General features: G+C 44.3%; 1 long non-coding RNA gene across 1 annotated transcript; it reads left to right on the forward strand.

Annotated features, from left to right (window-relative positions):
- The first annotated feature begins 218 nt into the window (after positions 1-218).
- On the forward strand, positions 219-21,793 carry LOC128351347 (uncharacterized). Its single transcript, XR_008319725.1, has 4 exons — positions 219-313; positions 9,729-9,948; positions 21,214-21,274; positions 21,631-21,793. It is a non-coding gene; the product is annotated as an uncharacterized LOC128351347 (long non-coding RNA).
- The last annotated feature ends 1,875 nt before the right edge of the window (positions 21,794-23,668 follow it).

The raw sequence follows: 23,668 nt of genomic DNA on the forward strand, positions 1-23,668 counted from the left end.
CCTGCGTACACTATACACTCATCATACAAGTGCTGAATGGGCCTAGGGTCATTCTCCATTGCCTTCAATCTTTATACCATAATTATAGATAAATTTTATACTGGTCTTCAGTTTTCCCTCTAACAGGGATTCCCAGAAGTTGTTGACTACAACTCCCAGAATCCCCAGTCCAAGGCTACTGCAGCTGGGCATGCTGGGAGTTGTAATCAACAACATCTGGGAATCCCTCTTAGAGGGAGCAGTGCTGAGCTCCAACCCTTAAATGTGGCAAAAACTTCTGGACTCTGTCTTGGAACTCCGCTCCGTATATCTAGTAGGTTCTTTAGTTTTTATAGTTCTCAGTATTTAGCCTTTTATTAATAACTTTTAATTTGAAATATTTATTTTTTAAAAGTAATTTTATCTATGGTTTTAGCCTAGTGTTTTAACTTGTTTAGCTTCATTGATCTTTTATTTTACATTGTATCTATTTTATTAATGTTGTGAGCCACCCCGAGCAATAGTGGGCAGGGTATACATATTATAAATAAATAAATAAATAAAATGCATCAGAAATCCATTGGGATCTTCAGCCCAGGTTCCAGAACTGGAGCTGTTCTGGACTTTACCCTCATGAGTCAGGGACTTTCCCCCTCAGTTACTTACCAAAGGCAGTGGGGATACGTTGAGAAAGAGAGAACAAATCATTGGTATAATTGTACATCCCAACACTGACTGTGCTCCTTTAAGAATATTGCATAAGCCTGTGCATTGCCTAAAAAACACATTTAATTTTTAACACAATGACAAGTTACTCTCTATTACATGAAATAAATCAAGTCTGTATAAAAGATGCATGGGCTGACATTTCCCTACAAGATTAGTATTTGCATGACAAAAGCCAGCAGCAGTGGCAAAAATAAACATTACAAAACTGATGTTGACAGGTTTCCCCCCCTCTATTGATACAAAACATAGCAATTTGAAACAAAGGGAGGTTTTCCTTCCCATCCTTGAACTTCCATTCCCGAAGTTCTCCCTAAGTGTTCCCACAACAAATAAAGGTTTGATCACCCATGTTTTCTGATAGGTCAAAGCAAACATTTGCTGCTTGGCACGACTTCAGTATTTCATTTTAGATAGAGATGTGTAAATCACCATCTCCCTGCCCCCACCCTAAGAAATTTAGCAAAATTCTTTTAATTTCCCTTTGGATTCCTACACACATTTTATTCTAAACAAGGCCCTTGAATTTCACTTCCCATTTCACTTCACGCAAAATGTGTTAACAACTAAAGATGAGAGAGCTCACCACTACCACTGCAATGAAATTTCATTGATTTTACTTAACCATTATCATAACTTCCCTTGAGATGCCTGCAGATATTTCTCCACAGTGGGGCCATCCAAATTCATCTCTTTTTTATTGTATGTGAGATTTGGTCACTGCTCTAATTTTAGGTGATCCTGCACTGAATATCACAAATGAAAAAGATCTGTGTGGGGGAGAAATGGTCTGAGCTTTTTGGAGTGCCAGGAAATACTACTGAAATCCAAATTTTAGCTCAGAAAAAGAAATCAATGGTTTGCAAACTCCTGGCTCCTTGGGCAATAATACTGAATTAGGATATAAAATGAATAAGGGTTTGGGTGGGGGGGAGCCTCAGACCACTGGTTAAAGATTGGAAATGTATTATGATGTATGATCTATCCAACATTGACTTATAGAGCAGGTTGAGATGACCTTAACAAAATCCGGTTCCCAGGGAGTGCTTGTTCCAAATCCTCCAAGCTCTGGTTCCCAAGCTTTCCTCCTGACATTCGCTTGACATTCTCTACCCAACTTCAAATGTTGGTCACAAATTGGTGAAAAATGTTGGGCAAGTATCAGATGGGAGGCTCAGAAACCAGAAGCTGGGGGTTGTTGGAAGTGAAGGACTCTGCGCTGCCTCATGCCTCAATGACAGAGGGGGACAGACTAGTGAGTCAGAGGGCTAGAGGGGTCAAGACATTGGTCATTCCTCTGCTCTACTGCTCTGACACTATCCCTTTGATATGTAGATTGCTACTCTCAGGGACTTCCTTCCTTCCTTCCTCCCTCTAACACACACGCTTGCCTCTCTCTGCACCATGTGTGCAGAGAGGCAAACAGCATCTCTCTGCATGCAGCTAGCTAGCTAGATTAAAGATCCTATCTCTCCACTTTCCTATCTGGAATTGAGTTCTCCAATAAAGAAGACTCATATTGATTTGAAACTATGAACTGGCTCTGAGTTTCTTTTGTTCTCAGCAAACACGCATGCCTGGGCAGACTCCGCTGTGTTTTGCCTCTGGGAACTCTGGTGTAATAGAAGGGTGTCTCTTACCAGAGAGACATCCCAACAGGGGTTTGGAGTAAGATGAGAGGTGAAATACAGTATATTATCTATATTATTAATTATCCAAGATGGGCCATGCGTGGGGATGTGGTAGAAAGGAGGCGATTGGCTGACAGAGGGGGAGAGAGTCCAGGAGCATCATGGAGTTTTGTGGGATGGCTGGAAAGCAGTTTGACAGTGGGTTCGGGGCGCTGTGAAGCAGCAGGGAGCTCGGAGGCTAGGGGTGGCTTCAGGAGATGGACAGTTGGTTTCTGGAGGCTGCGGGCGGCAGACGATTGGCTGAGCTGTGCTGTGAAGCGGGAGGGAGGAGGGAGCTTGGAGGCTGTCAGGCGAGCGGGCGACAGTCCCTGGCAGTGGGAGGCGGAAGCAAGGACTGCGAGACAGAGATAGAAAGATGGAGGACAGAGAGCGCAAGCGAGAGACTTGTGGGGGGTGGCGAGAGTGAGCGAGGGAGTTGTGGGGTGTGGTGAGAGTGAGCGAGGGAGTTGTGGGGGCAGCGAGAACGAGCGCAGGAGTTGTGGGGGCAGTGAGAACGAGCGAGGGAGTTGTGCAGCGAGAACGAGTGAGGAAGTTGTGGTGGTGGGATGCCACAGGCTCAGTGCACGCACAGATGCTCTGTGCAGGGTCAGCTAGTATTTTTTAAAACAGAAAAAAATGATAGTCTATCTATCTATCTATCTATCTATCTATCTATCTATCTATCTATCTATCTATCTATCTCATTTTTTTCTTTTTCTATTTCCACTATTAGCCTATTAGAGGCTTGGATCCAATGTTTTGGATGTTTCTTACCTCTGCATTGCAGATCCCCTCTCCTTTCATTCTCTCTCTGTTTTCCTTTTCTGCTCACATGTCTCTACCCACCTTTTGTCATCTTTGCCTCATTCCTCCAGACCACCTGCACTTACTATTTTTCTCTTCCCCTTGCTTCGCTTGGCTTGTTGACTTCCTGCTTTCCTAGGCTCATGCTTCTGCTCTTCCCTTTCTAGGCCTTTCTCCCTGCCCTACCTCTCCCTAGGATCTGGCCATCTTGGACAATGACAGAGCATCTCCTCTTCCTGCTTTGCTTCTCAGGGGCTCACATCCTGAACAGTGAGCCACCTGTCTAAGCGACAGGTGTGCTCACTGCATCTGTGGCACTTTAAGTTAGGGATGTGCACGAAGCAAAAAATGCAGTTTGGTTCAAATTCAAATAAATTCGAACCAAACTGTTGTGCCAAACCAGTTCAGTTGAACTGACCTGGCCAGTCTAGTCTGTTCAATCAAACTGGTTCAGTGGTTTGGGCAGTAATACTTGTAAAAAGAAATCCAGTGAAGATTCCGTTTTACTAGTAAAGGGGTGGGAGAGCAGCAAAAAAGGTTAAGTCTCTTATCTGGCTCACCGCTGCTCTCCGCCGCTCCCTGCCCCCATCCCCAGCCAAACTGCCAGCTGGATCACTCATAAAACACAAGCTGCCTGCATGGCAGCGACACACTTCCAGCATGGAGGCTGAAATTGCACTGCCACTGCATGGGTAGTCTGTGAATCTGCTCTGGATGGGGGCAGGGAGTGCCGGGGAGTGGCAGCGAGCTAGGTAAGAGACTTAAGCAATCTTTCTCACCGCTTCCCCATTCCCCCTTGATGCAGAACCAGTTCTCATCGAACCGAGCTTGGTCTGGTTCAATCATGGACTGAACAGGCCCTGGTTTAGTTTGTGACCGAACCGCCGAACGAGCCCAGTTTGATGTGAATTGATTCTACATCAAATGGTTGGTGCACACCCCTACTTTAAACTCTGCCTGTACAACTTGCAAAGGAATGGATGTTCTGTGAATACTACGGAGTGTGATCTCGCCCTCTTGTTGCTATTCCTATTGGGAATATTGGGGTTAGTAGCAGTGGTGCAAGTACCCATCCTTAGTCGGCACAGATCCTCTGTGTCTGCTTAGACAGGAGGCTCCTTGCATGACATCTGAGCCAGTTGCATTAGGGAAGCTTAGCCAATCACTGAAAAAGGGTTTACCATTACTAACTACTAAACCCCTTGCTGCACTATAATGCAGATGATCATTACTACAAATCTGTTTTACCAATAAAACATACCTAATTCTAGGACTGAAGCAGATGGATTACTTTGATTTAGTATAAGGCAGCTCCTACTATGAGTATACTATACTCATCTTCATTCATTCATTCATTCATTACATTTCTGTAGCATCAGATTAAAACAAAACAAAACACCTCCAGGTGGTTTACAACTAAAGGCAATTAAAAAGAAGTTAAACATTTAAAACAGCTACAACAATTAAAAGCAACTAATTTCCTGGCTTAAATTCTGTTTTTAAGATAAGGACTTTTATTTCAACTGGAAGCACATTCCAACACCAGAATCGGCTACAGAGAAGGCCCAGCCCTGAGTCACGACCAGACAAACCAGCAGTAACTGATGGCATACCTCTCTAGATAAACTTAGTAAGTGGTGGGGATCATGCAGAAGAAGGCCTTAAGAAGCAGTAGGGATCAGGCAGAATTAGTTTTTTTTAATGCAAAAGAAGAAGAAACCCTTGGCAAAATGTTAAGATCCCCCCACAAAAATGTTTTTGGAATTTCTTTCTTTAGCTGCCATGTTGACTGACTTAAAATGCAGCAGAAGGACTAGTGGGTTTATTTGACAGCAACAAATGAATTTGTCATTCAGAAAAATACCAGATAGTAACAAGTATAGCCAAATAGCTATTATTTTCCTGACAGACATACAGGCAGGTTATTATTGAATTTTATAGTTGTAAGTTGGCATTTATGTAAGTAATAGGAAAGGTCTAGTTTAGATCCACAAAAGCCAAGAAAAGTAACCCTGAACATTTGTAGTAACACTTTAGCTTTTTGTTTATTTCAAGGATAGCCAGCGGAGGTAGCTTCTGTGCCTCACTCTGATTCCTTTTGTTGACAGTATAAAGTGGGAGGTTGACTCTGGGGCCTCAGCAGAAATCTCTGTGATGGGTTGTCCTTTTGGACTAGGGTAGCACAGTGCCCTACATGAATTGAAAGCATCCCCTAGACTGGGGTCTGTGCTATTGTCTAGGACAAAAGGAACAGGTAAGATGCTGTTCTAACCCAGGGCATACTTCTCACTTGTGGCAAATTCCGTCCAATTCCAGTGGTGATGTAAAAGGATGGGATGAGGTTGAAAGCAGTGCTTAGCTGCTTATTGACCAGAATGAGGTCATTTTGTCTTTAGATTGAGGTTCTATGGTCTTTCATTCTTAGTTTTTATAATTCTTAATGTTTAGCTATTAAGATAATATTTAACTTGAAACTTAATTCAGATTGTGGGTTTACCTTGACTTCTAACTTATTTACTTAATTTGTTTGATGTTATCAGTTTTATTTACATGGTATCTATTTTCTTTTGTGAACCAGCCCGACCAGTAGTGTACTGGAGGGGTGGGGTATAGATATTTTAAATGAATGAATGAATAATAGATTTAGAAAGCATTGTTTGGATGTATGTGTTTGGGGGCAGGGTGGTCACAAGTGGGTAGAGTTAGCCAGAGAATGCCAACTAGTCATCATAATGGGATTACAGGCCAGTTACATCATCAGTCTGCACCAGGCATTGCTAGTCACTCTCCAGGTGTGCACTACCGAGACTACTGCCGCCCCAGCTCTGCTCTTGCCTCCACTGCCACCAAAGTAGTAGTAGTAGTTAGAGATGTGCACGGAACTGCAGAGCTGCGGTCTGGCACTGGGGTGGGGGTTCCTTTAAGGGCAGGAGGAGGGTGTACTTACCCCTCCCGCTGCTTTTCCTCCACCGGCGCGCCTTTTTTTGTTAGCAATTGGGGCGGCAGGATACCTCCCTGCCGCCCCTTCTGCCTCTCAGCTGCAAAAGGCTTCAGGAAGCCTTTTGCGCATGCGCACGTCACGCGTGCATGTCACGTCTCCATGACATGCATGCACGTGCCATGTCTCTGCATGATGTGCGCGCGCACATCACAGAGACGTGACACACGTGCAATGTGCGCATATGCAAAGGCTTCCTGAAGCCTTTTGCAGCTGAAAGGGGGAAGGGGCGGCAGGGAGGTATCCTGCCGCCCCATTTGCTAACAAAAAAAGGTGCACCAGTGGGGGGAAAGCAGTGGGAGGGGTAAGTACACCCTCCCCCGCCCTTAAAGGAACCCCCACCCCAGTCCGCTCAAACCGCAAACTGCCCCATGCTCAGAACAGTCCGGAAGCCTGTAGAATGGCCTCCGGACCGGTCCATCCACATCACTAGTAGTAGTATTTACTTATACACCACTTTTAAGCAAAAAAAGTTCTCAAAGCAGTTTAGATAGGAAAAAAACACATGAAGACTCTTTCTCTGCCAAGGGTTCACAACAACAACATCAACAGCAACAGACACAAGCATCCACCACTGGAGAGATGCTGCACTGGGACTGGATAGGTACCTATCCAGTTAGCAGGGATCATGGCAACACATTGCTTCTGAGGCATATGGCTCCTCAGGTCCTAAGGAGCTGACTATTAATGATTTCATTATGACATCAGGCAGAAGAATTATGTGAACCCTACAATTTACATAATCTTAGAGCTACAGAATTGGATTCTATCAAGATAACATCAGGCCTATCCTTTGGGCGGGACAACCAGGGCGTTTGCCCCCAGCCCTGTGCTTCCCCAAGCCCAGTATGCACATTTGCCCACCCCCACACCGCCCACAGCCTAGCAGCAGCAGGGCATCTGCTGCTTGGAGGAGGCGCATGGCTGGCAGGCCCTGCATGAGCTGCACATGCACTCTGTCCTCCTCTCCCCACCTGTGGCTGCACACACTTTCTCTCTTTCTCAGGAGTGGCTGCCACTCAGAAAATGCATGTGTGGGCTGGGCCCAGGACTTGAAGGAACTCTGGGTGCTCCCTCCTCCTAGAGGAGGGTGCTAAAAGTTCCTCTCAGTCCTGGCTCGCATTCCTCCTCCAAGCGGCAGCCACACTGCTGCTGCTGGGTGCTCGGCTGCATTGGGTGGTTGGGGCAGGTGGCGGAGTGAATGCAAGGGGTCTGGGGTCCTCCTGAACCCTGTCCCCTGAGCAGCTGCCACTCGAAGGAGGTGTCCCCGGACTCGGATAAACCTTTGACACCAGGCTCAGAGGCTGCCTGTAAAGGTGGTGGTGGTGGTAAGCAGGGCAGGCATGTACTCCCTGATGCCTGCTCAGAACCCACCCTCCGGCCCACCACCTGCTATGGCCAGAAGGGTGCCTGGGCGGGTGATGAGGTGGTGGTGGGGCACCCGGGCATGTGATGGGGCAGATGAGGGCGCCTAAGTGGACTTTGCCTGTTGAGCCCCTGACCCCTGGACTGTCCCTGGGGAGGAGACTTCTCCTCTCAATCATCTGGGGTTGCACATGCACTCCGCCCCACAACCACCTCTCCATGCGGCCCTGCACTAGGGATGTACACAAACAAACAAAAATCATGGTTTGGCTTGAATTCAAATAGAATTTGAGCCAAACCACATACTGCCGAACCGGTTTGGTGGTTCAGTGGTTAATACTTGTAAAGTGGAATCCGGTGAGGGTGCAGGACCCTGGCTCCTGTGAACCCCTTCTAACTAGGCAAAGAGGCACCTTTTACCGTGGTGTTTCTCTTTATTTAGCAGGGGGAGAGTAACTGGCCCTATCCACCCCCAGCAGAGTACCTTCAGTGACTGTTGCTGGTGTCTATTTTATGGTTCTTTTTAGATTGTGAGCCCTTAGGGGACAGGGAACTATCTTATTTATTTGTTTGTTATTTCTCTATGTAAACCACTTTGACAACCTTTGTTGAAAAGCGGTGTATAAATATTTGTTCTTGTTGTTCTTGTTGAAGGGGTGGTGGTGAGAGAGGAGTGAATGTGGGTGTGCTTACCCATAAAGCACTCACCCTAACCGCTCGACCCCCCAGCACAGCGAATTACTCACACACGTGCAGACACCAGAACTGAGCCTCCTCCGAACAGTTGGCTTGGCAAATGAGGGAGGATTGTGCATGCTTTAGCTATGGGCTGCACCAGGTGGGTGAACAGTGGCATGGGCAGTGCGCTTGTTGGGCAAGCAGACCCTTTAAATTCCTCTCTCACCACCCCACCACCTGGCTGCCCATTTGGCACCAAACCGTTCCGCCCTTGGTTTGGTCTGCAATCAAACCTCCAAACTGGCTTGGTTTGAGGTAAACTGGTTCAGTGCTGAACCATTCCTGTACACCCCTAGTCTGCACATGCTGATCCCCCCCCAGCCCCCTACCCCCATTAAGGACAGCACTGGATAGCATTCTCCTTCTTTTACAACCCTGAGATAAGAGCTAGCCAGTCAAAAATCCAGAGCAAATTTATCTGGCTCCCAGTTGTGGGACCAGATTTTTTTTTAAAAAGGGGGGCACATTTTCACTTAAAAGAAAAAGTCAGAAAAGATGTGGAACCTGAATGCTGTTCTCATCTGCAGACAAAAGGTATATAAATTCCAAGAAAACAATTCTAATTTATGGAGTTGACTGCTTTTTGAAATAGTTATATTATCTGGGAATAAAAAAGAAGTTTAGTATCAGAAAATTATAAAATGTTGGAATATAATTGTGAAAGGAAACATTCCATATGATTTAGATCATTCCATATGTGTTGATGTTTGAGAAATTAACTGGGAAGATAGTATGAACCCGTTACATTTTTAAAATTTAAGATACAGTGTAGGATTCAATGTCATATAATCCCTCAATAATGACATAAAATTGCAGGTAGTTGTATCCCTCTATGCTGGAGATGTCAAAAAGAGGCAGGTATCTTTCCTTTGGGATGCTTATAGAATTCTCCTCTGCTAAATTCTGCCCAGATATTCTGGTTTCAGTTACCAGATATGTTTGAAAAGTTAATCAATGCCAGGATCCAGACACTGTGTTTCCGTAATGTATACTTCATTTATATATTAAAAGTGATTATAAAATCTTTTTCTAAAGTCTTGATTTATATGTATATATGTGTTTTTTATATATATATATATATATATATATATATATATATATATATATATAACAAAAGCAAAATTGTGCACCTACAAGAAGGGGAAAATACCCATTTAGAATCCTGGGTATTGGCAATTAAAGAAATCTATTCTGACACCTGGGATTCCCCCCGCCCCACACTTTCCTCTTTCTCCATGGCCAATAGAGGGGGGGGAAACCCTTATTCATGTGGGTTTTATTTTTTATAAAGAACAAATGATCTAGAGCTCTCAGTAGCAGAAATTGCTGCTTCTGGGGGCTATTTTAAATCAGAACAGTGTAGTTTAAAATTAGCCCTCCCACAGTCCCCTGTTTCAAATCCCAATACCTGGGATTTTGATATTTTTAATTGTTTTTCTTCCTGACAGACCACAGTTCTGCTTCTGCCGGAAGGCTTCAAGTGTGTTCAGAATGTACTCTTTGGAGGAAATGGACCCCCTTTTAAATACTGTGTGAGAGTACAGGCACATAATCCATTATGGACATTCTGAAATCCACAGTTCCTGCGAATGGAGGAGAAATGAAGGCAAATGGAGCGGAATCCAAGGGATATTGGAAAGGCAGAACAATAATGGAGTGGAACTAAAGGTATCCACTCATCCTGCTATTTTCATCTAGTGTAGATGTGTCCATATGCTATGGTTTAATATTTTTAAAAGCAATACAAAATTACTAAAATGGAAATATTTCCTTATCCTCTAACATTTGTATTGATATATCAAACCTATAAATAAGAAGGCATTAAGCACTGTTGTGATACATGATAACAGTGGTTATGCTATGCATTGGAGGGAATACAGAACTCTCACAACTGAAGGATGGAAGAGGAAAAAATAAGGCATATGCAATTATAATTAAATGAACACATTTTGTGAGACAGATGAAAGGAAGATGAGAAAATTTAATCTCTTTAGTGAAAATTGGCATTTGTGTATTAATTATTATGTAGCCTATATTGTAATTTTTAAAGAAATCCATGTTGTAAGAGGTAGAGTAAGTCCACACATTAATATTCTATGATCTATTCACACGATTGAAGAAAACTGGGCTAGCCTCCACTAGCCCAATTTTTTTCAATCGTGAGAACCACCGGGCTCGGCTGTGAGCCTGGTGGTTCTTGAGCGGCTAACCCACTCAAGTAGCCTGCCCCTTAGCCCGGGTTTGCAGAGCAAGCACTCCGCAAACCTGGGCTATTGGATCGTGAGTAGCAGCAGTGTGGCTCTGCGCCACAGCTACTCATGAGGAGACCCCTGGAGGGGAGGCGGAAAGCTGCCTCCCGGCTTCAGGGGTCTCGCCAGCATGCCCTACACGCTTGCGCAGGGCATGCTGGAGCCCCCAGCCCCCACCGGCTCCATCACGGAGCTGGCAATCATGTGGGTGGCTGATCAGGGCTCCCTCCCCACTCACCTCCCCAAACTGGGTCTCACTGATCATGAGACCCAGTCCCACACCTCTTTGGATTTTATATGAAATGTCCCAGCTATGCCTGAGCACATATATCCCACAACTGTGAGACAATGACCAAATTTGGATGTGCTAGGAAACTGGAGGTCCCTTCACCTCCAATTACCGAAGCCGCATGTCCAAATTCAGTAAACTGGAGTTAAGGGCGAAAAGGGACCTGTGGTTTTCCTTGCCAAACTCCACTCTGAAGCTCAGAGTGCAGTTTTGCCACTCTTAGCTTTGGTTTTGTGGTGCCAGTGTTACATCTGAATGCTGGCACCACAGTTGGGGCCCCACGGAACCAGAGTTGAAGGAGGAAGCTCCTTCCTCACACCAGCCCAAGTGGCTGTGCCGGCTGTCCTTCTGTCAAAAAGGAAGCCCACACAGCCAGCAGTCCCACCTCTCTGCAGTCTTGCTGACTGCAGAGAGGCAGCTTTCCCTGTTTTCTGACAGGGAGAGTGAGGGTAGGAGGGTGCACTGTGTATAATGTTATAATATTATGAAGAAATTTTCAATAAAAATATATTTTGTTTAAAAAAATGTCAAGCACTTCCTGCTAGATGGCACCAACGATATTATAGAGCCCAACCACAAGTTCTGGTTGTGTGACAAAATACACTTTTGGCTCAGGGATCGCTGTCTGGAGAATAGAGTGGTCCCCAAGAACACAGAATCTGACCATCCTTGTCTTAGACTAAAGCTTATTATGCTAAGGTTAAGTGTATCCAGCAATTTCGGGGATGTGAATGATTTCAGTCTAGTGATGATAATGTCACCTCTTTTGGCAACAAGAATTAGTTATTTTCTTGAGCCTATAAAGAAAGACCCTGCTTGTCAAAGGTCTCCTGTTCGATTTACTATCACACTTCCCATTTTAATGGAAAAATCAATACAGCAGAAGTAAACTGTGTTTCCCGCCCCTCCCCTTAGCTTGAAAAGAATACAGTTATTAGGATGGCAATATTTTCTTTTTTGACAGTGGCCCTGTGCCTTTAACAGCTACATTACTGGAAAAATCCAATAGGTACAACTTTTCCTATCACTGTATCTTCATGCCAGGGGAAAGCTGCACTTGTTGAATGCAGCTGTTGGTTATAGAGTCTTTGCCATGAATTTTAAAAATGGTGTCAATCTTAGCAATTATTAAAAGTTTCTTTCTGCCTTACTACCAGCTATTTTGGTTGCATGCCACTGTCTGTTAACATCATATGGATTATCACAGCAGGAGCCATCTTGTCCGTTTCTCGTACTGCTTCAGGGTCAAAACAATCCCTTGAAAGAATAACAAGAAATTAAAATGTCTCAGACACATAACGTGTTGCTAAATTGCTTGCTCAGTGCAATCTAGTTGGCTCAAACGCTTGTGCGCAAGACACACTGCTTCTTGATCAGCCCTTCACACTTTTCTGTATATGACACCATGCTACACCAATGCTGTTGTCAGGCTGCTAAACAGTTGCCTACCACAATGAATGAATTTCGATGGTCCCGTCAAGCTACTATTCAGACCAATGAGGAAAATGACCATGGCCACATTCACACGTAACGCAGAACTGCGGGTCACCCCACCCCGCTCTCCTGTCTGTATTTGGACATAATGGAGAGGAAGCTCTCTGTGGTCAGGGAGACTGCAGAGAGGAGGGGCAACAGGCTGTGTGGGATTCTTTCTTCCATGAAGGACAGTCCACACAGCCAATCACAGCTGGAGAGAGAGAGGAGCTTCCTCCCTCAACTCCATTTTCAGACAGCCCAGCCTGCATTTGGACATACTGTTCACCTTGGGTAGGAATGGTGAAACTCACTACAACCCAAGGGTTCAAATAGGAGTTTGGAGAGCAAAACCTCGGGTTGTTCTCTGTGCAGGACCGGAGTTTCATGCTTTCGGACATACAGGTTAGGCAACCTCTGGCCCCTTTAATTGGATTCCCATTACATGCGCATGGGGCCTGTTACCAGATTGCACAAACCAAAGACACTGCTAGTATAAGTAACGATGCTGGGAAGATGATACATTTTCTAGTTTATATTAATTGCTCATTTTGATAAAAGCCAATGTACTTAGTGTAACATTAGGCTGTTCATTAACAATGACCATCATAATAATTAGTATTAACAACCACTACCAAAGATCAGGATCTAGTCAGAGACAAGCACTTTGGGTCCATATATTTCAATGGGAGAGAGTTATGCATGTGTTTATCTCTCACCTTGAAATCAATGGGACCTAAAAGAGATTGGCTGATATTCTGACTAATGCTGCAACACTAGTGCAAACATGTTGCAGCAGCTAGTTCCACTAAACTGGGAACTTTCAGTGGGCTGTGCAACTCTGGGACATATTTTTGGAAGACACAATGGGCATAAGAGGGAAGGGGGGATAGGTGGAAATCGTACCTCCCCACATTAGCACTGGTGCTGCATTAGTCTGGCTGTTGGTTGATATAATAATTATTTCTTTAAAATATGTATGTCCCACCTTTCCATATCATATTAGAGACACCAAAGGTGATGTACATCAGAAGTCAAAAACAGTAGTGACATAAATAATAAAGACACAAGAGAGCCAGTAAAAATAAGCTATAATAATCAGAGACCCAGACAAAAGCAAATCAGACATCCATGAAGTCAAAGGCCTCCTGGAACAGGAAAATCTTCAAGTGCCACCAGGAGGGAACCAGATGGATCTCCTGAGGCAGAGACTTCCAAAACCTAGCCTAGGCACTGAAACAGAGGAGGACCTATCATGCATTCCTGCCAACCAAACTTCAGTTGGTGGCAGGAGACACACAAGATGACTTGACCAGCTGCTCTGAAAGGACAGGCAGGCTCACGTGGTAAGAGACAGTTCCTTAAGTATCCTGGTTCTCAGCTGTTTCCTGGTTCTCAGCTACCTGAAGTGATTACACACATTTTAAAAGAACTACACTGGCTGCCAGTAAGTTCCCAGGTGAAATACAAAGTGTGGTTATTACCTATAAAGCCCTGAATGGCTTGGGCCCAAGATAGTTAAGCAAATGTCTTCTTGTTTATGAACTCCACTGCCTATTAAGATCATCAGAAGAGGTCCGGTTGTGGTTACTACCAACTCAGTTGATGCGACTTTAAACCGGGTCTTTTCTAGGGTTGCTTCAGGACTTTGGAATGCACTTCCTACCAGAATTAGAGCCTCCCCTTCTCTGGATGTTTTAAAGAAACATCTGAAAATATACCTGTTTAATCAGGCTTTTAATTTATAGTTTTAAAGCTTTAAGTTTCATAGTTTTTATCTATATTTTAAATTATTTTAATTGATTTAATGTTTTAATTGCTTTTGTGTTTTTTGATTGTGAACCACCCAGAGATTTGCATATAAGGTGGTATAGCAATGTGCCAAACAATAAATAAATAATAAATGTTTCTGTGATGCCCCCACTGGGGTTGGAACTTCCTCCTTGGGAGAGTGCCAGGAGCTGTCAGACCAGCAGGCAATGGAGAATTGAGGGAGTGGGGCAGTGGAAGTCACCATTTTCCCCCTGCCTCCCTCTATCATGGCTGGGTGGGGCTCAGCTGATATCTCTCTCTCTCTCTCTCTCTCTCTCTCTCTTTTACAGCCCAGTGAGGATTCCCCCATTCTTCACCACCTCCGTGGCTGTCTCATCATCACCACTGCTTTATATGCCTCTGCACACTCTTGGCAAGTCTCATGAGAGTCTGAGGTCCCATTTCGTGGGCTCCTGGGTAGGGGTGTGTACAAAAGAAGTTTGCCCAGTTCAGTTTGAGTCCAGTCTAGACTCAAAACGAACTGGGCATGTTCAGTTTTGTGTCCCCCTCCCAAAATACCCCTGGCTTGGCTCGAATTCGAGCAGGTTTGGTGGTTCTAAGTTTTAATTAAAAAAACAAACCCAGACTAACTGCCAGGTTTGGGTCAGCAGAGGCCACAGGGTGTGTGTGTGTCTGCCATCTCCTCCTTCCCCACTGGCCTTCTCTCACTCTAAAAAGGGCCAGTTCAGCCCATTTTGAGGCCATTCTGGCCGTTCCTCTGAGGGCGGTAGCCATTTTGGAGGCTGCTGTGCATGTCCAATGGACCTCTGCATTGCCTGGGATATTGGGCATGTGTGGCAGCCTTCAAAATGGCCACCACCACCAGAGGAAGATCCAGAACGGCCTGAAAACAGGCCGAACTGGCCCTTTTTAGAGCAGGAGAAGGCTGGTGGGTGGGAGGGAGATGTCAGACACACACACACACCCATCGTGGCCACCACCACCGACCCGGCCCCAGGTTAAAACTTTTTTTTAACCCCTAAAAAACTTAGAACCCCCAGCTTGAGGGTGGTGGTAGTTTCGGCTCAAGGTCAATGGCAAACTGGCTCAACCTTGAGCTGGTTCACACATCCCTACTCCCAGGCTCCTGTGAGATCTCGAAGACAGACATGCCCTCCAAGCAATCCTCCACCGGGGCCCACTGCCAGCCCTTCTCCTCTTGTGTAGGACCTGGTAGGTCATGCCACCATGCTGCTGTGGGCAGGCTTGGCACATGGAAGCTGCAGAAGTGTGACAGTTTCTAACAAGAGGGTATATACACAGAATATTCTGTATATAAAATGTTTAGCACTGCGGTTGCTATAACCTACTCTGGCATCTCTGAATCCCACATGCTTTAGGTATTCATTTCTGCCATTTAAAACATATCAACTCATTGGGCATCTCAGTAACTGTAATGCATTATTCCACTGCAATGATTTCATCATTTAACATCAATAATAAATGCCCATTTGTGTTTGATTTTCAGTTGCCAACTGGGGATTCCCCCCCCCCCCCCGGATCTTCTTAGAAAGTCGCAGATTTGCATGAGCACTAGCTACCTTGGGACAACTACCTCCCCTGTGCTCCTGCCCCCATAGAAATTCCCGACCTTTCCTCTAATGAAAGCAGGACATAAACTTTCAGCAGAGCAGACCATTGCTCGATTCAAAACCTCAGTCCATCTGTGCATGAGCAATTACAGCTATTTCATAATACAATAAAAAAGAGATGAACTGCATAATACATCAAAAGTGGAAGTAAAGGAATCAGCTTGTTATGCTTGCAACCCCGAGGTGTAGGCATACGTGCATGCAAAGGGCAGATGTGACTTTCCTTTGCAGAGCTCTGGTGAATGTGGACCTCAGTGTTTATTTACATTGTGTTGTCCCTCGTTTCACCTCAGCAGGCACCCAGAGTGTGTTATCACTTCAAGGGGCATACTTCTGAAATTCTCTTCAGAATTTCTACCCAGATTTTGTAGTTCTGAGTGATCTGGGCTTGTTTCCAAAATGAAACCAATGGCCCACATACTGTGCAATGCAACACACATGTTGCAAAATTGCAAGCATGCACTTGTGCAAATGTGCTCTCGTACAGCTACTAGGACTACTGCTACAGTAGTAGTTATATACTGCACTTCAACTGGCATTCATGGTGGCCTCCAAAATGGCCACTGCCATGGAGATAAGGCCCGGAATGGGCCGAAAACTGCCCAAACTGGGCTATTTGGAACTTAATGGAGGATAGTAGGGGGAGGGGGAATCTCTCCCCCGCCCCCGTGACCCTAACCACTAACCATTAAAACAGGTATTTCTGAAACAGATACATTTCTTCTAACCTCATATACACTAACATGCTTCAAGGAGCTGATAATGGTCCCAGCTGTTTACTGTGTGTTTTTGTGACATTTAGGAGATGGGGGAGGGGGTGGGAAAGCCAAAACCAGCATGTCATAACAAATACCTGGGGTTCCAGTCCTTGCTTGAAGCTCACTAGTGAACCTTTGGGTTAATCACTGTATTTCAGCTTACCTCATAGAATATTGTGAGGATTAAATAAGAAAACTCCCTCCCCCTCCCCCACCAACACACACTGCCTTGAGTTCCGTGAAGGAAGTGATACAAGTAAGGGTATGAGTAAGGTAATAAATAATAAATAATATGTCGTCAATCCCTGCTCAGTGTTCACTCATAAATATTACTAGTTGACTTTGAACCAGCCAAAATCTGCCTCAAACTAAAATGCACCACAGGGGTGTTGTGTGAATTAAAGGGGTGGGCAACACATATGCCACCCTCAGCTCTTTGGAAGAAGGCAGAAGATGAAATTTTAAAAACACAACAGGAAAAAAAATGTGGGTGTTCAAAATAGCGCTACTCTCCAGAGCTTCTAGCACATATGCTGTTGTGGAAGAGGGCTAAGAGTTCAGAGTGCTCCCCATGCTCCAGAACTGCTCTGGAAGATTGGAAACATGTCACTGATCCTCAGTGACATGTTTCTGAGATTATAGAGTAGTCCCAGAATGTGGGAAGTAGTTCCAGAATGCCGCCCCAAACCCAAGTCTCTGGGTGGTTTACAACAAAAAAAGAGGCTATTCCCATGATCCCTGGAAAGCGGGCTAAGGGAGCATAGCCCGCTTTCCAGGGATCGTGGGAACCACTGAGCTTGCAAGTGAGCTCGGTGCTCCCAAGGTGGCTAGCCCACCTAATTCCCCCTCCTCTTAAATGAGGTTAACGGAGCGAGCGCTCCGTTAACCTCATTTGGTTGCTCATGTGTCACTGCGGCACACGGCAACACATGAATAGACCCCCACCTGTTGCAAGCAGCCTCCCGGGCTCAGGGATCTCTCCAGGATGCCCCACGCGCTCACGCAGGGCATCCTGGAACTTCCAGAGGCCACGTGGCCCCCGATCCCCGCAGCCCCTGCCGGTTCCATGACGGAACCGACAGCCATGTGGGTGGCCAATCCGGCTGCCCAGCTACAAGCGGCTGCTCATCTGTAGGAAGAGCGGGCTAAGCCCACTCTCTCCGCAAGCCCAACAGATGCTCTTCTCATGGATCAAAATTTAAAACATTAAAACTATTAAAAAAACAATTAAAACAATATCTAATTAAAAGCCTGGGTGATGTCTTGACTGCCTTTTTAATTGTTGTAAGAGATGTGGAGGCAAGGGCTGCACAAATGTGGCTTGATCATGTATGGATGTTTGAGCATAGAGCACACACATCATGTTACCTTACACATGTTCCAGGCAGGGGGTAATGTGCTTGCTCTTCCAAAATGTAGGCAAGATCTCCAGCCAGGTGGGTCTATGAGCCCTGCATAATTCAGTTTAGGTTCAGCATTTAGTCTTACTAGTGAGAAGTAAAGAAGAAACTTTATTTATGATCAATGATCAGATACACAAAAGTCTAGTGAGAGGTGAATTTTCCAGGTTACTGGTCATGCTGCACACAGCACTGAGTTTTGCCCTCCTATTATATGGAGTACATTTCCCTTCCATATAATTGGCTCTGTGGGAAGTTTGTTTTGATAGGCAATTTTGATTTGAATGTTAAGCACCTCCTCATTAAAACAAATTATCCTGTGGGTTTGCAGACTGTTTGCCTTTACAGCACGTTGTGGAATTTCTGCTTGTATGGTTTGATTACAGTAAAATGTCTGTTAGGGATTATCAGGGTTTGTACGGTAAGACATAAAACTAATGTTTGGATTGCGTATGGTATAGCTTTGCCCATGAGGTCCAAGAAAGGATTGGCATGGTCCTTTGAGACTCTATGTGAGCCGCTTCACATAGTATAGTGGATACATTGATTGGTAAATAGATAAAATGGGAAGAGGAGATGTCCATCCTCATACATGCTGGAGACATGTGCCAGGAAGTCAAAGCTAATGACAACTCTTCATATGCATATTTGCCTTTAAGGACATATCTGCACTACTGATTTAAAATGGTGTTATAGTCACTCTCCCTCTTGCCAAATAACTTTAGCAACTGCAGTTCTGTGTGAGGAGCTGGGGGTCTCTTACAAAGAATTCCCAGTACCTTCAGCAAACCACCCCACCCCCAAGATTATTTATCTCAGTGTTGCTGGTAAAAACAGATGTAGGGGTAGATATGCTCTGAGTGTTCAAAGATGTGTAAGTTTCCTGCCCCTCTTTGCAACAGCAAACACCTGTCAAACATCAATGTACCCTTGATAACAGGGGACGTGTGATGTGGCTATTGCTTTTCAGTGTGACAATAATGAGAGTCTTTAAAAGGAAACATAAACTAATCTGAATAACTCTCTAGCAACAACTTTTGGCCCCAGTTTTGAATTGTGTTTTTCTAGATTGCAGTCTTTCATGCTAGAACACCTACTAACTAAGCAAATACATGTAAATATTTTAAAGTGGTGGCTTTCTTTTATTAAGCAGGGGGAGGGCAACTATCCCTATTCAGCCCAGCAGAACATTTTTACAATGTCTGTTGCTGGTGGTGGTGGTGGTGGTGTGTGTGTGTGTGTGTTGCATTGTGAGTGCTTTTAGGATAGGGATAAGCAGCGATGGATAGGATAGGGATAAGCAGGGATAAGCAGCGATGTGGCCAAATTTGCAGATGATACCAAACTCTTCCGGGTGGTGAAATCCAAAACAGATTGTGAGCAGCTCCAAAAGGATCTCTCCAAACTGGGGGAGTGGGTGACAAAATGGCAAATGCGGTTCAATGTTAGCAAGTGTAAAGTGATGCACATTGGGACGAAAAACCCCAACTTCAAGTATATGCTGATGGGATCTGAGCTGTCAGTGACGGACAAGGAAAGGGATCTTGGGGTTGTGGTTGACAGCTCGTTGAAAGTGTCTATTCAATGTGCGGCAGCTGTGAAAAAGGCAAATTCCATGCTAGGGATCATTAGGAAGGGGATTGAAAATAAAACGGCTAACATTATAATGCCCTTATACAAAACTATGGTGCAACCACACTTGGAGTACTGTGTACAATTCTGGTCACCACATCTTAAAAAGGACATTGTTGAACTGGAGAAGGTACAGAAGAGGGCAACCAAGATGATCAGGGGCCTAGAGCACCTTTCTTACGAGGCAAGACTACAACACCTGGGGCTTTTTAGTTTAGAAAAAAGACGACTGTGGGGAGACATGATAGAGGTCTATAAAATCATGCATGGCGTGGAGAAAGTGGAGAGAGAGAGATTCTTTTCCCTCTCACACAACACTAGAACCAGGGGTCACTCCATGAAATTGATTGCCAGGAGGTCTAGGACCAACAAAAGGAAGTACTTTTTCACACAATGCGTGATCCACTTGTGGAACTCTCTGCCACAGGATGTGGTGACGGCCAACAACCTGGATGGCTTTAAGAGGGGTTTGGATGACTTCATGGAGGAGAGGTCTATCAATGGCTACTAGTCAGAGGGCTGTGGGCCACCTCCAGCCTCAAGGGTGTGCCTCTGAGTACCAGTTGCAGGGGAGCAATGGCAGGAGCAATGGCACGCCCTCAACTCCTGCCTGTGGCTTCCAGCGGCATCTGGTGGGCCACTGTGCGAAACAGGATGCTGGACTAGATGGGCCCTGAGCCTGATCCAGCAGGGCTGTTCTTATGTTCTTATGAACCACTTTCTCATAACTTTTGCTATGTAAACTGTTTTGATAACTTTTTTGTTGTTGAAAAGCAGTATGTATATATTCTAGCAAAACAACTAGATGAGAAAGAAATTTGCAAGGGAGAAGTGTTGAGATGGAGGAGGATACTTAACCCATCTCTCATCTTCTCTTTTCCCCACCTTCTGAACTGCAGAAACTAAGCTGCTAAGGCTCTTCCAATAACATTTGCCACCTTAGTATATAGCAATAGCAATAGCACTTACATTTATATACTGCTTTATAGCCGGAGCTCTCTAAGCGGTTTACAATGATTTAGCATATTGCGCCCAACATTCTGGGTACTCATTTTACTGACCTCGGAAGGATGGAAGGCTGAGTCAAACTTGAGCCCCTGGTCAGGATCGAACTTGTAACCTTCTGGTTACAGGGCGGCAGTTTTACCACTGTGCCACCAGGGGCTCTGTATATAAGTATATACAGAGCTCCTGTATATACTTATATACAGGGTATATATAATGCATATATTATATATACAGTATATATTATATATATACTGTATGTAAGTATATAATGCAGAACTGTGGGTCCAATGAACCTGTGGTTCCGTGCTCCCCTCCCCTCCACATTTGGACAAAATGGAGAGCTACCTCTCTGCAGTCTCACTGACTGAAGAGAGGAGGGGGGAACTGGCTGTGCAGGCTTTCTTCTTTCATGAAGGATAGTTCACACAGCCAATAGGAGCTGAAGTGAGGGAGGAGCTTCCACCCTCAACTCCAGTTTCAGAGGGGTGAAACTGTGGTGCCAGCATTTGGATGTAATGCTGGCACCATGTAACCATAGTTGGAGGCAGCAAAACCTACTGATAATCTTAGGTTCACTCCAGTTTTGGGAAGGAAACCATGGGTCCATTTTTGGGTCAAAACTGTGGTCCCCTGCATTCAGATGTACAGCTTCAGAAACTGGAGGTGAAAGGACCTCCGGTTTCACGTTATGTGTGAATGCAGCCATTCTCTCTATTCCAGGAAATCCTTCATGCATTTAATGTCACCATGAAGAGCTGAGGATCAAGGTCAGTAAAAAAAGGTAAGCAACACAACACAGAGGGCAAAGATCCAACTTGTCCACAACTATGATGATCAGATCTATCTATTTATTTAGACTGATGCCCCTTGCTATCCCAAGGCCACAGGGTGGGTTACAGGGTAGGCTTCTTGGGTGGGTTACACAGGGTGGGTTACAGGGTGGCTCTCAATACAAAAACAAAACTTGTGTGTTGAGACTTTCCAAAATAAAAAGTGTTTAGTTGTCCAATGTGGACTGATTGCAGGTGTTCTGCATAAAGGTGTAAAAGGAAAAAAATGCAGCAGATGTTGATTCTATTGCTTCTGCAAAGATGTTATACACTGGTTTTCCACTGATGGCTGTGATCTTCTCCATAGTGCAGATGAATCCTTAATATGGAGGAATGGTGGAAGTTGCTGGATAAGTTTAACCTGGAGAAAAGAAGACTAAGGGAAGATGTGACAGATGCCCTCAAATGTCTAAATGGCTGCCCCATAGAAAGAGGAGCAGATGGGTGTGTGTGTGTGTGTGTGTGTGTGTGTGTGTGTGTGTGTGTGTGTGTGTATGTATATATATATATATATATATATATATATATATATATATATATATATATATATATGGAAGATGTTTCAGGTTAGACATTCAAGATAATTTCCTACCTGCCAGAGTTGTTCAACAGTGGAATGGCCTACCTTGCGCAGTGGTGAGCTCTCTTTCCCTAAAAGTCTTTAGAAAGAAGCTGGGCAGCTATCTGTCAGGGATGCTGTAACTGTTTCCTGTGCTGAGCTGAGGGTTGGACTGGAAAGTCTCCAAAGTCTCTTCCAACTCTAAAATTCCATGATTCTATGAACTGGTTAGCTGTGGCCAAAAAAACCCACATCAACACTCCCATCTGGATGCAAAAGGAGGGTTAAACAGGAGGGTGGAGGGAGGGAGCCTGTTCTTCCTCATGGATTCAGCCCTGCATATCAAGCTCTTCAATCTTGCATTCAAATGTCGCTAATTAAAACAGAAGTCAGTAATGAATAAGAAGTCTCCATTGGCTTGATACAATCTTGTCCTTGTGTGTGAGCAGTTGAATTTGCAATCAGCACATGGCAATTGCAAACACATGCTTAATCTGATCTGCCAGCTCTAACTCTTCACGATCACCACAGTTCAACTTATGTACCTTATTCAGATCTTAGCTACAGGTTTACTTGTGCAGATATTGATGAGATTTCTGGTGTATGTGTGTGTGTGTTGGGGGGGGGGATCCATTAAGAGAAACTTTGCAAAAGCTGAGCAGCTATACCATGCCAAAACTCTTTGCAACCATTCAGCTCCTCCATATATGAAAATCTTAATGTGTAATCTTAATAAGAAATATGATACACATATAGCAAAACCAAATAAGGACAACATGTCACCATTTCAAATATGCAAAGACAATTATTAGGGATTGATACGATAGAGCATTTGTAATTTCAGTAACAAGCTATGGGAAGACCTTTATTATAGAAGTTCTCCTTTGATTCCACCTTTTTAACATACTTTGTAACTGCATTTGCTTGTAAATATGCTTGGTTTACCTTTGCGTCTCCCTCTTTTCCCCCTTCCCTCTGTTACCTTTCTAACTCCTGTATTAAACTCTTCAAAGCAGGAGTCTGTCTTTTGTTTCTTTTACTCTGTAAAGCACTGTGTACACAGATGGCAAAAGATAAAGAAATAATAATCCATAATGAGATCAGGATGGAGTATTTTAATTGCATATGTTCTTAGGATCAGATCAGAGTGTATTTCCATCTAGAAGATGAGTAATCACAAAGGAATATTCAAATAGAACTGGAATGCATCTACAGCCTGTGGTTTTTGCAGTGGTATTGTTTGCTGTAAACCACCCAGAGATGGAAGTTTGGGGCAGTGTACAAATATAATAAAGCAAGCAAGCAAGCAAACAAACAGCATGTTCAGCAAACTTATTTGTTATGACCTGGTATTCTGCTCTCTGAATAAGACCTTCACAACTCTTGAGTTTCAGACACTGTCATTGACTTACCTAGAAGAAAGGTACCAGTATGTAGAGGTCCCCATAAAAAGGTGTTCGTATATTTCTGAACAACAAACAGAAGACACTGCACTATAGGTTATATTGCCCACTGTATGTAACTTCCAGGAAAGATTGCCAGCGAAAAATCTTGTTTCCAGCTCTTATCTTGTTTCCAGCTCAACATGTTATAAACCACCCAGACGTGTAAGTTTTGGGTGGTATAAAAATATAGATACATACATGCATACATCCACTTAGATCTGAATAAATGTGTAATACATAAAATGGCCTTCTATGCAGTTGCAGCCCAGAAAATTAGAGAGAAATTTGCCAACAGCTATCGAGAGTATCTTTTAAGATCATAAGGTTGTTCACATGACCTA

This window comes from Hemicordylus capensis, chromosome 3 (assembly GCF_027244095.1).
Source record: "Hemicordylus capensis ecotype Gifberg chromosome 3, rHemCap1.1.pri, whole genome shotgun sequence".
Lineage (NCBI taxonomy): Eukaryota > Metazoa > Chordata > Lepidosauria > Squamata > Cordylidae > Hemicordylus > Hemicordylus capensis.